General features: G+C 39.2%; 1 protein-coding gene across 2 annotated transcripts in view; it reads right to left on the reverse strand.

Moving 5' to 3' along the window:
• The window catches only part of Pls3 (plastin 3), a 90,767-nt gene that overhangs the window by 69,919 nt on the left and 7,337 nt on the right, over positions 1 to 13,511 (reverse strand). The gene's annotated exons all lie outside the window — the stretch shown is intronic.

The raw sequence follows: 13,511 nt of genomic DNA on the forward strand, positions 1-13,511 counted from the left end.
TGCAAACTTTATATGCCTCAGTACAGGGGAACCCCAGGGCCAAGAAGTGGGAGTGGGATGCTGGGGGAGTGGGTGGGGGAGCGTGTGGGGGACTTTTGGGATAGCATTGGAAATGTAAATGAAATAAATACCTAATAATACCTGGTATGTAGTTTAGCTGACAGAATGCTTGTTTTGTCTGAATGAGTCCCTAGGTTCAGTCCTCAGTACTTCATACAGCCGAGTTAGAAGACTACACCTGGAATTTCAGCACTCTAGTCGTAGAGGGAGGAAGATCAAGAGTTCAAATCATTCTCAGCTACATAGAGAATTTAAGGGTAGCCTGGGCTATATGACATTTTAATCTCTTTTAAAAAGGTATAGGGATAGAAAATACGATTTTGCATTAGACCAAACACAAAGTTAAATTTTTAAATAGAATTAACAGTTTTACTTATTAGAATTATCATTTGAAAATATATTTTCATTTACATATAAAATCTCCAAAATCTAATCTATTGATATAATTCCTCTAAAAACTCCAGTGCAATTCCTTGACATCATAAGCAAACTTTTTTTTCCAAAAAAAAAATATGTAGAAAGGAGCATGAATAGCTAAAACATATTGACAGGGTGGGTGTATTGACTTTTCCCAGTGGTAACGTTATCCCATGAAGTTGCATTCATCAAGAGAGGGTGTGTTGATGACAAAGCATCTGTACTTGGAATAGAACAGGGAACTCAGAAACAGACTTATATAAGTGTGTGCAATGGACTGTGTATATGTGTCTGTCTGTGTATATGTGTACACAGTGGATGGAACCCAGCCTCTTTTGCATACTAAGCATATGGTTTACCATTTAACTATATTCCCATCCCATGAACAAAGGATTTTCTTTTAGAAGAACATAAACTTACCAGTGGAGGAATAATGGTAGACCATCAAGCACAGGCAAATAATAAGGCGGGGGAGAAAAGACTGTAGGATTAGAAGGAATAGAGGACACCAAGAGAACAGAGTCCACTGAATCACCTAAGCAGGGCTCCCTTTGGCTTACAGAGACAGCAAGCACAGGGCCTTCATGGGTCTACATCAGGTCTTCTGCACATAAGTTATGGCTGTTACCTGGGTGTTTTTGTGGGATTTCTCACAGTGGGAGTAGGTATGTATCTGACTCTTTTGCCTGTTCTTGGGACTCTAACCAGCCAGCCTTGTTTGGCTTTGATATGAGGGCTTATGTCTTTTCTTATTTTATCTTCGTTTTTTCATACTGGGTTGTTGTCTCTTGAGGTATGTTCTTCTCTGGAGAAAAAGGACAGAGAATAGATCTGGGGGAGAGAAGAGGTGGGGGAGGATATCAAGAGTGGAGGGTGGGAAACTGGGGTCTGGATGTGTTGTATGAAAGGAGAATCTATTTTAAAAGAAAATTTTAAACAAAAGCCATGTGCAGTGGCACATATCTATAATCAGGAAGTGGAGGCAAAAGGATCACAAACTCAAGACCATCCTCAGCTATAGTGAATTAGAAGCCAGAATGAGCTCCATAAATTCTGTCCCAAACAAATAAAACCAGGACTACTTAAACCTTACACAAAAATAAATTCATAAAGGCTTAGTGTGGTGAATCACAGCTGTAATCTCAGCAGCCAGGAGCCTAAGAAATAGGTATGGCAATGAGTTCAAAGCCAGCTTGGGCCATACATAACAACCTATAGAATAAGACCTTTCTCAAGGGGAAAAACAAAACTCTAGGGACGGATACATGGCTTAGCAGTTCAGAACACTGGCTGCTCCTCTGGAGGACCTAGATTTGATTTCTGGCATCCACATGGCAGCTTATAACCACCTGTAATTCCAGTTCCAAGATATCCAACACCTTCTTTGACCACTGAAAGCATGAGGTATTCATGTAGTGCACACTGCTTGTGAAAGTAGAAAAGAGGGGCAGGAGAGATGTCAGGTTCTGATTTAAGTTCCCAACAACCACATGGTGACTCACAATCATCAGTAATGTGACTCTAGAGAACCCTGACTAATACAGAAGTTGGTACCAGGAGTGGTTCTAGAGGAGCAGAAGTATAAGGATGAATCTTTTAAAATACTGGACTTGGCTTGTTGATCCACCAGCACCTTCAACTACTGAAACCTCAACAGATTCTCTCCCTCCTGGGAGCTCAGAGAATTTTGAAGACCCGTGGCTGAAACATATTTCAACCTTAAAGAAGCTAATGCCCTTGATTTTCTTGATGAATTAGGTGAGTTGGTGTACAAAGCTTTCTACAAGATGGGGAAAAATCAGAAAATGATTTTACTGGCTGGTTCATCTTGGGAAAAAACGATGAATGAAAAGAAGGAGTTGTGTGATAAAATTGAACGGCTCCAGACACAAGTAAACAAAATGAGAAATGAGAGTGGAGTATAGCTCAATAGTAGGGCATATGCTTAGTATTCTTGCAGTCAAAAGTTCAAGCCCCAGCAATGATGATTTCAGTTTAATCCCTGGGAGCCATATAGTGGAAGGAGCGTACCAACTCCTGGAAATTGTTCTCTGAACTCCACTTGGGTGCTATAAACAAAGGTAATAGATGCATCTTCCATGCATGGGTGATTGTGTAAAACAAGTTGTGTACCAGAAACTTAGGATGTGTGAATATTGAAACTTTATTTTTAAAGCAATATCATGATATAGTTGGAAATGGTCCAGATGTGCACTAATGGAACAATTGCTAAACAGAATGCAATTTAGTAATGAAAAGGAACAAAGAATGGGTATACACAATATTCTGGAAGACTCATCAGAAAAATACACTAAATGAATAAAGCCACTTACCAGCCAGGCTTCATAGCCCAAGCCTGACCAAGAGCTGAGGCTGGATGATCACAAGTTCAAGCAAGGTCAGCTTGAGTTATAGGGAGAGACTTCAAAATAAAACGAAGAGAGAGAAGGAGGGGGTAGAAGGAAGATGGGGGAAGACACAAATGGGGACTCACACACACAGAGAGAGAGAGAGAGAGAGAGAGATCCCAAATATCCCATTATACAGATTCTGGAAATGACAGGAAGTGTAAAAATAGATGACATATTAGTGACTTCCAGGTTTCAGGCATGAGGGTGGAGGGAGGAAGGAAGTATGTCTTGTTATAAATGGACAACAAATGACATACTGGAAGTGACGGAATGTTCTACATCTTGAGTGTATCAATGTCAGTACCCCAGGATTGATATTACACTGTTTTAGCAAGTGGCTACCACCGGAGGAATCTTACCGGTAAGGAGAACCCAACCTTGGATCTCTCTGTGTCATTTCTTACATTTACGTGTGAGCCTACATTTACCTCAAAACAAAGTGATAAATAAAAATAAAATTCAGAAGTAAATAAAGAAGCCAGGTGTGGTGGTACACACCTTTAATTCCAGCACTCAGAAGGCAGAGTTAGGCAGATTATGACTTTGAGATCAGCTTGGTCTATTTAGTGAGTTCTAGACAAGACAAGGCTACATAGTGAGAGACTCCGTTTCAAAACACCAAAACAATAAATAAATGAATAAAATATATGCATTAATCCAGTTAACTTCTCATTTTAAACATTGTTCCCATAGCCTTCTTTAAAATTAGCATAAATATTGCTAAAATATTCTTAACACAAATTTTCAATAAAAACTAAAACCAACCCCATCTCCAAAACTATAATCAATTCCTGATTCCACTAGAGTATAAATATTTTTGATCGATACCAAAATACAAAGGAGCTGACATTAAGAATTATTCCAAGCCGGGCATGGTGGCACACGCTTTTAATCCCAGCACTCAGGAGGCAGAGGCAGGCGGATATCTGAGTTCGAGGCCAGCCTGGTCTACAAAGTGAGTTCCAGGACAGCCAGGTATACACAGAGAAACCCAGTCTCGAATAACCGAAAAAAAAAAAAAACCCAAACAAACAAAAAACCAAAACCAAAACCAAACCAAACAAACAAAACAAAACAAAAGAATTATTCCAAGCCTAAAACCCATCATTATGTTGTGGTTAGTAAGACAATTAGAAACAATTTTAATTTGCTCAAATGAAATAAAGTTTAGTATAAATCACTATAAACATTCCTTCCTGAATATTCACATAGCTCATTCATTGATTACCTTCATCCTTGCCCTGAAATTTCTCAGAGAAAAGTTCTGTGATTTCAGAATTGGAAATGTTAATCCTCTACTTCTTCCTCACTGTAACACAAATTCTTGTTTAACTTTCCCTTAATACATCAGCATCTAACGTATTACCTGTGATGGTTTGGAAATGAAAAGTCCCACAAGGGGCTGGTGAGATGATGCAGTTGCCAAAGTGACTGTCATTTAAGTATGAGAACCAGACCTTGGATCCTCAGCACACATGTAAAGGCATGGGGATGCTTTACACTAGCCATACGTAACTCTAGTGTTGTGGGGAAAGGGAATAGGAAGATCCCTAAACCTCGTGGACTGGCCAGTCAGGAGAATCAATGAGCTTCAGGTTTAGTGAGAGACCCTGTCTCAAAAAAAAAAAAAAAAGTGAGAGAAACCAAGGAAGACACCATACATACATGCATGCTGGTCCACATGTACACACATACACACCATACATACCACAACACATTCCACAAAAAGCTTAATTGTTGAAGTCTTTGTCTCCTGATAGTGGAGCTAATCACTGAGAACTGATTGGCCCCAAAAGGCCCTAGATTTAATCACTGGATACAACCACTGATGAATTAATAATCTGATGGCATTACTGGGAGGGAACAGGTCAACGGGGCCATGTCCTTGAGGGTACTACACAATTTCTGGTCTCTCATTCTCCACTTCCTGACTGTCATGTATGGAGCAACCCCATTCCCAAGGGTCTACTGCCATATATTCTGCCTTATTGCAAGCCCAAAGCAATGGAAACAGCTTTCCTTAGACTGAAACCACAGACCAAAATAAATATAGTTTTTTCTCTAAATAAATTCAAATACTTTTTCTCATACATTTGTCATAAGAGCAATACTTTACCAATGTTGTTTTCTATGCGACCTCTAGTAGAGTGCTAATTTTCATAAAGGTGGTGTCCTTGGGAATTTTATTCATAACTATAAGCCCTAATGACAAAATATTACCCGACTTATGTAAGATATACAATAATTATTTGAATAAGTGAATGATTCATTGAATGAAACTTCTTTTTGGTCCTGTGTAATGGGGGCTGTGTGTGATGGCGTATTCATGTAATCCCAGCACCTAGGAAGTTAAAGCAAATGGTAAGAGTATTTACCCAGTATTTATATGATGCCTTGGACTCAATCTCCAATACCTTAAACCCTGGGCATGCTGTGACATGACTGTAATCTCAGCATATAGAGCATACAGGCACATAAGCACACATGGCCACATAGGTCAACCTGGGATACCTGAGAGCCTATAGCAAAAGAACAATAGCATAATAAATTTTTTGAGACAGGGTTTCTTTGTGTACTAGCTCTGTAGACCAGGCTGGCCTTGAAATCAAGAGATCTGCCTGCTCCTGTCTCCTGGGTGCTGGAATTAAAGGCTTATGCCACCACCACCTGGCATTAAATTCTAATTTAGTAGAAACTATTAGTGATTTTAAAAAAACCCTCTGATATCACTATTAGTGATTTAAAAAAAAAAACCCTTGGAATGCATTAACCATGCAAGATTATGAATACATGCTTGCTAGTATGCTGAGAACTATCGACTAAAGATAGAACACAGAAAAAGAGTTCCCTGCTCCGTGTCTAACTAGTATTCATTCATTTCTATTGGCTATGGATGAACTGTCTGACCCACGCTGCTTTCAAGATAAGTGGAGGAATTCCAGCGAGTTCATGGCAGTTTAAAAACGTGGCAAAGCACCTGCCATTCTGCTAGTATCTGAAAAAAAATGGCAGTTAGTATAAACTGACTCAGGATGGAAGAGGCAGTCCTATCAGACAGTGTGGACCAAGAATGTGGTATTGAAATGGACAGAGAACAGCGGTGGAGTGGGTCTACTGCTAAAATTCCAGATCCACCATGATAAACTGCTCCTTCACCTTAACAACTGTCTGCCTAGGCTAGTCACAATCAGACCTCCACCGCCTCACTTGTAATAGAAATGTCTGGACTGGACTCCAAGCTCAAATGGTGGCTTATTGTTTGATTAATCTTAGTGTAGCAGGCACTTTGTAGACAATTAACAAAGACATGTTACAAGAATTAAGTAATTATATAGGGCATTCAAAATGGGTCTCCGGGAAATGGTACTGACTTCCAGCCTTCCTTGCACAGTGAAACCCCTCCTTTCCTCAAGGCCTGCATAGTTCTCAGTGTCCAGAAGCGTAAGAAACTGAGAGCCAGTAAGTTATTTTTCTTTCTCCACCATATTTTTAGTTAAATATTTCGGAATTTCATACAATGCGCCCTGGTCTTATTCCTCCCAGGTACCATCTCACCCTTGTGCTCTTCCCCAGTCCACCCCCAAACACACCAAGTCTAACTGGTGTTGCCGATTCACAAACTGGAGCATGGTCAAACTCCCAGTGGCTAGCCCCTAAAAGATAACTGCGTTTTTCCCCACCCTAGCTCCCACCAGAAGCCATCAACTGTGGGGAGCTACATTTCAGCATCTTTATCACGATTTTTAAGGACTCTTTCCCAGGAAATGTTCTTATAGTTGAATCCAGAATGCAAGAGCAAAATAGTATTTTAGGGACCAGCAGTTCTTTCCTTAATTCCTTTAAAGGTTCTTGAGATAAGATCTCCTAATAGCCCAGTTTGTCCTCAAACTTTTCACGATCCTTCTGCCTCAGCTCTTAAGTGCTAGCACTATAGGTATGGCCCATCTCACTTTGTTATCACCTATTTTCATCTTATGCTATGTGGGTGAACCTGAGACATTCTAACCTGAAAGTGCTGATAGCTATCCCATTCTCATATTCACTCCTAAAAAGTCAGCGGAGCCCTTTTACCATTGTGCTTCCTAACCACAAAGCACAAATGCCTTTTGAAAATGTCACTCGTTAAGAAGGTCCTTTTTATATATTATGGCCCTTTGTAACATTTGAAATTTGTTCTATGTGAACACATTTGAAAAATAAATGCATTCAGTAATTGTTTAGGTTAACCATAGCCATTGTTTTCCAGTATTTACTATTTACTTCTGCATTCCCTAGCATTGCTTATCTTCGCTCTTCAGCGGTCAAGAATGTAACGAAACAAATATGTGGCTGGGTGTGGTGGTGTGCCTCTATTCCCAGTTACTGGGAAGGTGAAGCAGAAAGATCTTGAGTTTGAGGGCAGCCTTATCTGCATATAGGGGCCATCTCACAAACCAAACAACAATAACACACATTTAACTGGACACGCTGAAAGTCTGTAACACAGTTTGTTTTAAAGGACTAAAAGCACAGGCTTGGAATCCCCACTACTACAGGGGCTGAGACAGGACAATAATGTTCAAGGCCTGGCTAACCCCACCCACACAAAACTAAAATCATGTATGTACTTTGCATTACTTAAGGAAAAGGGAAATTTTACTGGGAGTAACTCAAGGATAAATCAGTGGGTAGTCACACCAAGAAAACAACAGCCAAAAATCAGTCCAAGTTAGGGTTCTCATTAACATTTGAGGTGAAATAAATGGGACAATCTTGTCAGGACAACATTTAACTCATTATCTTGCCTGTGGTTAAACTTTTAATTCTGATGGGCTCCACTGTTTATAATAGCCATAATGTAGAGACAATTCACATGACCACCAATGAGCGAATGGTGGATATATCTATACAACCTAAACACTGATAGGGCATTAAAAAAACAAAAACAAAAACAGTGAAGTACTGATGCCAAATGTGAATGACCTTTTAAAGCACTATGCCAGGTAAAAGTCAAATGCAAAAAAGACTGAATGTCATAGCATTTAATTCACATAAAATTCCAGAGCAGGGAAATTTATGGAGATGCAAAGTAGATTAGTAGTCACTATGATGGGAAGATTATGGGTAGGTAGTCCAGTATTTCTGTGTGAGCTAATAAAAATTTATGAAAATGGACTGTGGGTGGATGGAGAAATGGCTCAGCAGTTAAGAGCACTTTTTTTTTTAAACAGAGGATGTAGGTTTTAATTCCCAGCACAAATATGGCCATCTCACAATTGTACCTAATTCTGGTTCCATGGGATCCTACACCGTCATCTGACCTCTGTGGGGACCTGGCATGCATATGTTACACAGACATACATGAGAGCAAAGCACTCATATGCATACAATAAAATAAATAAATCTTAAAAGAACATGGATGATAATCATATACATAATAGGAGATGGATTATAATGTTTTCAAGTGTATATTGTAGAAGATAGTATGAGTATCTACATAGTTTTTCAACAAAGTTACTACAATGTGAAAATATTAACATATCACAGCTTCTTTGATTCTAAAGTTCCGCAGTTCTTAGCATGGAAATGCCATCCATACTGGGGTATGAAGAGATGTCTCAGAAGTTAAGAGCACTCTTTCTTGCAGAGGACTTGGTTTTGAGTACCAGTGCCCATTTTGGGTGGCATCTAACCTACCCTCTGCAACACCAGTTCCAAGGAATCTGATGCCCACTTCAGACTTCCATAGGCACCAGGCACACACACATGGTGTACATAGGTACATGCTGATAAAACACTCACACATTAAATGAATAAATCTTAAAAAAGAGAAAGGAGATGCTATTCATAGCTGCAAGTGATGGAACATGCTTACACTCTCAGCATGCAGGAGGCTAAGGCAGGTAAATTGTAAAGTAGAGGTTAGGCTGGACAGGATAGCAAATTCCGGGCCAGCATGGGGTTACCTAATGAGAGACTTTATCTCCCAAAACAAGGAACTAAACAAAGCACATACATAACATTCACTCAGAATCAGTCATTTGAGATAGTCTCTGCCAGGCGTGCTGATAAAATTCCTGTAATTCCAGCACCTAGGAGCCTGAGGCAGGAAGATTTTAAAGGAGGGTTTTTGGGGGGTTTTGGCTTTTTTTTAAACCAAGTTTGAATTTATTTTTGGGTGGGGCAAAGGTGTGGATCTAATATCACTCAAAATTTGCTGAATAGAATTTTTTCTAGTGTATACTTTTTATCACCTCTGTCCAATATTATGTGATCATAACTGTCTGTGTTTGTTCATAGGTCCCCATTCTATATCTTTGGTCTACATGTCTATTTTTCTCTGAACCATGTGGGTTTTTTTTTTTGTTTGTTTCATTTTTTGTTTTTTGTGGGGTTTTGTTTTTTTTCCTGTAAAGCTCTGTAGTACAATTTGAAGTCAAGTAATTTTGATATCTTCCTGCAGGGTTCTTTCTGCTTAGCACTGCTTTGGAACACATGGTGCCTTCCATTTTCATATGAATTTTAGGACTTTTTTTTCTAGTTCTGTGAACTATATCCACAGTGATGTTCTTTTCCAGCCACAAAGATGAATAAAATTGTGTCATTTGCAGGAAAAAAAATATGGAACTAGGGATCATCATATCGAATGAAATAAGCCACATTCAAAAGAACAGATATTCTGCATGTTCTTTCACATGCAGAATCTTTACACACACACAACACCGGCACATGCCACACACATAAGATGTGAATCTCAAAAGCCTTTTTGGAAAAAGCAAAACAGACCTGTGGGAGGCCTAGAGGCCAAGGCAGAGAGAGGGGAATGAAGTATATATGGCCAAAGTACATTATGTATTTGCATGGAAATTTCCTGATGAATTCTTTCATGTTGTACAACAAACTTATGCTAATAAAAGTTCTAGTAAAGAAAATAGTTAAAAAGCAAGTGCAAGCAAGAACACCTTGTGATTAGTGTCTTCGAATGAAGTCCAGGTGTCATAAATCAATGGTCTGCTAATTCGGGTTTCTTCAACTTGATGGTCTCCCACACCACCTTTACATTATTTCTTTCCTTCCTTCTTTCTTTTCACTCTATCCTTTCTTCTTCCTTCCTCCCTGCCCCCCTTCTGTTGGGGATCAAATCTATGACCTTACTTATGCCCAGTACAAACCACTGAGCCATATCTCCAGACCTCAGCTTCATGCTTATCAGCAAGAAAACTCAAGATAATTTCTTTTTCCCTAACTCAATGGGTCCTCTATAGCTATATGCTCCACGTGGGTTCAAGCAGCACCAGGTGAAAAATATTAAGAAAGACCCATGTTTGTATTGGACGTGATAGAATATTTGCTTGTCCTAATTCTCTAAGCAATACAGGTGAGCATGCAACCTAAGGATGATTCAATCATCTATGTGGGAGAGTGTAGCTCAGTGGTAAGTTTAGAATGTGAGAGGCTTTTGATTCAGTTTTCACCTCCACTCGCAAAAAGCATGAAGAATGTGCATAGGCCATATGCAGAAACCACCTTATTTCCTATAAGGGGCTTCTGCATCCCGAGAGAGTTCCTGAAGTGCATTCCATGTGAATATAGAGGAAATGCTGTAAATGGGTCCTGCTGTGTGTCAGGCATGAAGGAACAGAACAGAGATTTTTCTCAATCCCTGCCTGTGGTAGTTCATCCACTGGCAGGAAGTTCTCACTGCCTTTTAAGAAAGCCATATGCATTACTTTGATTCCTGGCTTCCAGAGGGAGTGACTGTCATACCTGAAATCCCAGATGCTCCTACCCACTTTAAGGTCTGTGAAAATCATGAAGTAGAAGTTATGAAATGAAAACCATCAGCTGTATGAGTTAGTTGCACTTTATACACAGTTTAGATAAAACCTAAGCGAATAGGAGCGACAGAAGGCCCAAGTACTGCTTGTGTAACTCAGCTTTTCTAAGGGCTTCTGTACACAGGGATACTTGGATATTTCCAAAGTTGCAGAGCCAACTACTACCGTGGTTATACACAGCATCTCTCCAATTTAGTGAAGCTGGAAAGAATTTTATTTTTGTAAAAAACAAAATTGGGTGTGGCACATTTTCTAGCCAAAGGGATATTTTATTCCAAGACACTAGTGTCTGCTGACCTTCATTTATAGGCTGAGCAATGTTCTATTTAAGTAAAATTAACTCATAGCGGGCTCTTTTTTTTTTAGGACATAATAATTATTGCAAAGAAATAACAATGTTTAAATGTGATTTGTTCTTAGTTTAGATTTGATTATACTGGGATATAAGTGAATGTCTTTGTCCATACAGAGTTTAAATTTAGAAATTACTTTATGTTTAAAAAATGGAATTTAAATTCACTTCTCCATGATATATATATTGCGGAGAAGGAGTAATAGCTATGAAAGGATTGACCCAAGTTTAATCCTGGAACCAACTTAAAAAGCCATATGTGGTGGTGGGCATCTGTAATCCCATCACTCCTACATGGAAATGGCAAGTGGAGAGGAGAATCACGCTAGCATCACCCAGATGGACTGGAAGATGCTGTGCTGCAGCGCAAAACACTGTCTCAATAATGTGGGAGGCAAGAACCAGTTTCCACATGTCCTGATGTGCCATGCAGAGGCACTTGGATGTGCACACACAGAGATTAATAAATAGCTATAATAAATATTTTTAGATTTCATAAAAACAAATATTACCTTTGTGTCCTTTTCTTCTCCTGAATTGCAGGAGTTATCTTCTATCCTCTTTGTAACCCCAGTTCATAAGTCTTCATTAAATGCTTTTATTACATGATGGTGCTGGAGAGATGGTTCAGCAGTTAACAGCACTAGCCACTCTTGCAAATGACCTGGGTTTGGTTCTTGGCACCCATGTCGCAGCTTACAACTAGCAGTAACCCCAGTTCCAGAGAAACCAGAGCCCTCTTTTGACCTCTGTGGGCTCTAGGCATCTACACAGGGCACTTGCACATGTTTCTATCTATTCTTTAGTGGTTTGTAGGCCATTTTAAAGAGAGACGTATTCCAGGCTAGCTTCAGACTTAATCTTGAACTACTGGCCCTCCTCCTTTTGCCTCCTGAGAGCTGAGATTTACACACTGTGCCACCATGTTTGGGTATTGTTATACTGGGGACCAAACCTAGGAACTACTAATGTATGCTAGACAAGTACTCTACCAGCTGAACTATATCCCACCCCACCCAATACATACACACTTTAAGGAACTAGATATACTAAAGTTCCTTCGTCTTTATACAGAGCTCTTCCTCTCTCTCTCTCTCTCTCTCTCTCTCTCTCTCTCTCTCCCCCCCCTCTTTTTTTTTTTTTTTTTTTTTTGGGGGGGGGGGTCAAGACAGGGTTTCTCTGTGTAGCCCTGGCAAGAAGAGTGTAGAACATGAACTCAGCTATAAACAGAGACAGTGGCTGAGAATATATTTTATACAACGTAAGGACTTTCTATGTTTACATAAAATCATAATATATATATGCATTCATTTTTCAATGCGTGTATAATAACTTAAGATAATCAAGCCAAACCTCTATTTTCAATGCACAAGTTACAGTATTATACAAATTGCCTTTCCTGGTGACTATTTTAAGTCACAGATGGTTGAAGTAAGAAGGTGCAAATTAAAAATGAAAAATGATTTTTCATAGTAAAAATCGCCCACTCTTACAAACTAGCCATGATTCTCAGTTATTCTCAAGCCATTTAACTGGGCTCAGCAGGTAAAGGCATATACCATCATGTCCGATGACTGAATTCAATTCCTGAGACCCACATGATAGAAGAACTCCTCCTGCAGGTTGTCCTTTGACCTTTGTGTGCACCATGACACATGCACATACAGAATAAATAAATAAATATAGAAATTATATTAAATCAGAACTGCCAGATGACTCAGCTACCATTTCTGGCATATACCATAAGGACTCTGTATGCTACCACAGAGACACTTACATATCTATTTTTATTGCTCCTCTCTATCCATAACAGCAAGGAAATGGAATCAGCTTAGATATCCATCAGCAGATAAATGGATAAAGAAAATGTAATACAAACACAGTGGGTAATTTTATTCAGCCATAAAGAAAACTGAAATTTGCAGGAAAATGGATGAATCTGGAAAGCATTATTTTAAGTGAGGAGGCTGAGATTCAGACAAAGTTCCCATCCTCTCATGTGTGTATCCTAGCATATAATGTTTATATGTATGTAAACAGGCAAAAGTGAGTGTGGGCACGGGCTTTGAAACTAGAACTGAGGCCATTAGTGTGGTGAGAGGTGTGGAGAAAGAGAAAGCACTCTGGCACACATGTGCTGAAAGCAAGCAGGAGGGTGGGGAAGGCTACAAGGGGAGGAAGGGGAGAAGGGAGGTATATGAAAATAAACCATAACAAACTGTTAAAAAAAAACACAGTGAAACCTAAATGTGTGTATACTAATGAACAACTTAAAAGAAAAAGAAAATTGAAGAGAACAGACTCTGTATTGACAACCAATAAGGAAAAATAAACATTATTTAGTAACAAGGATAAAAAAATCAATTGATGACATTAACATGCTATGCTGAATAATATTTGAAGTAAGAAAATACAATAACTGCCTCTCTCTCTCTCTCTGTCTCTCTCTGTCTC

Source organism: Mus caroli, chromosome X, assembly GCF_900094665.2.
Source record: "Mus caroli chromosome X, CAROLI_EIJ_v1.1, whole genome shotgun sequence".
Lineage (NCBI taxonomy): Eukaryota > Metazoa > Chordata > Mammalia > Rodentia > Muridae > Mus > Mus caroli.